Here is a 2,265-nt window from a genome sequence, read left to right as displayed (position 1 = left end):
GTCTCTTTGCCTGTTTCCTTTCTTGGGGTGGGCTTTGGGGTCTCTCTGAGGTTTGGGGTTGCAAAGAGCTAAAGCAATGGGCTCCAGGGCTGCCAGCACCCATGGACATAGATGTCTCTGTCCTTCCCTGTCCTGTCCAGCCACCCACATCGTCCTTCTGGCTCCCATTCTCCTCTCTGATTCCCTTCCTGTGCCTTCATCAGCCCCTGCAAGGAGCCCACTCTGGGCATGGCTGCCCACAGGCTCTCCAGGAGCATCACAGAGGTGATCTTCCATCCTGGACCAGCTCAACCAGTACACACTAGCATTATGGGGCTCATGCACTGGTAAGACATACGTTCCTCTTCCAATGCCCTGCTAACATTGCTGATGTCTCATTCAGAGCACCGCAGGTGCTGGGAATGTGGAGAGCCACCTTGGAGAAGGACTGGAGCTTTCCAGCAGACCCAAATGATTTCAGCTGCTGGGTATCAGCTTAGTAACAAGCTTGGTGGGAAGCTTCCCTTCTCTTGCATCTTTTGTAGCTTCTTTGGCTTCCCCAGGGCCGATACCGGGGAGCATGGAGAGAGGTAAAAGAAGAGAGGCTGGTTGGGACCAGCAGAGATGTGCCAGCAGTGGGGATGCCATCGGGATACTTCACTGCTGTGAACTGTGCTCGTCCCCTCCGCGGTGGCAGCCACATAGGAGCAGGTCAGGTTTTCTGAGCATCTCCAGTGCTGCATTGTCTGGAGATGCTGGTGCAGCATTGGGGTGAGGAGCTGCACTGGGGGCTGGAGGAGCAGCACTGCCCGCGGCGGAGGCAGGAGGAGGCACACAGGTCCCTCCAGGACCAGGCTCTGGGGCAGCACATCCTGCAGGGCAATGGCCAGGACAATGGGACACAGAGGACAGCTCTGGCCCCAGCACAGCCCTGTCTGTGGTAGCAGGGGTGGAGATGCTCCCAGCTTCTCCCCAGCCCCAGAGACATTCCCAGTGAGGCAGAGCAGAGAGGGATGAAGGAGTATGGGTGCAGAGCCCATCAAATCCAGCTCAGGGTGATGTCCGAGGCCCTGTGGTACCCACTTGTGGCTGCTCACTGCTGTGCTGAGCTGTCGGCCTCAGCCTGAACCTGTGCTCACTCTGCAGCGTGTGCTGCGTGATTACGGACTTGGAAGAGGCTCAGACCTGGGACACGGGGAGGGGACACGTGTTCCCACTGCTGGACTGTGTGTGAGCAGTGGCTGGCTGGCATGAGGGCCTTGTCCCCAGGCCACCCCACAGTACAGAAAGGGAGTCGTTTTGATTTATCCCCTTCTCTCTCAGGCAGGGAAATATTGCAGCTATCTGCAAAATCAAAACCAGAAAAAAAAAAAACCAGCAGCAGGTGATGATGCATCTTTGGGATTGCAGTTACTGCATGGGCTGGGTGAGCTGCTGCCATGGAAAAGCCTCAGGCCAGGAGGGTGAGAGTGGTGCAGGCTTCGGCTTTGTTCACTCTGGGGAGTCCCAGGGCTGAAAGTGAGCTGGGGGCAGAAACATTCAGCTTCTGGTGCGGGGGATCCACGCAAAACCTTCCTGAAACAAATTGCAAAGGGTGATTCTGGCCCACACGGGGCTGGAAAAAAGCCCTGGCGAAACATGGTAAATTTGAGCCGCATGTGTACTTAAAAAAAAACTGTTACAGATTCCCTGTGACAGTGAGGCACAGAGCCTGGCAGGAGGCAGAGGATGGTGCCACTGGAGCAGGGGGTGATTTCTGGGTGTCCCACCTCAAAACATCCCTGGACTGGAGTGTGGACACGGGGTGGGTACAGACACAGTGCAGGGGCGCCCCTGTGAATGAGTAGAGTCCCGCCGTGGGTCTCCGAGTGGCGCTGGAAGAAATCCGTAGCTTGCTCCCGGCTCTTGCAGACAGGGACACCGAGGCACGGCACGCGGCCAGGCGCTGCCCGCAGCCACCCCAACGGCAGGCGAAGGCGACTGCAGCACCTCCGCTGCTCCCGCTCCAGCCCCAGCCTCCTCCAGCCCCGACATTGCTTTGGCGGAGCAAAATCGCATCGGCGACGCCACGGCCGGAGCCGGATCCGCCGCCGGCCGCAGCCGCCCCCCGCCGCCCGCTTCCCCTGCGCGGCAGCCCCGCCAGGTGGCACTTGTGGCACAGCGGCGCGGGGCCGGGGGGGGCCGGGCTGGGAACGAGCCGTGTCCCCCCCGAGGCAGCGGTGGCGGGGGGACGGGGAGGCAAACTCGGGGTGCGCAACCTGCTCTCCCAAGGGAGCGCAGCCCCGC

Source organism: Anser cygnoides, chromosome 25 (assembly GCF_040182565.1).
Source record: "Anser cygnoides isolate HZ-2024a breed goose chromosome 25, Taihu_goose_T2T_genome, whole genome shotgun sequence".
Classification (NCBI taxonomy): Eukaryota; Metazoa; Chordata; class Aves; order Anseriformes; family Anatidae; genus Anser; species Anser cygnoides.
This window is presented reverse-complemented; position numbering follows the sequence as displayed.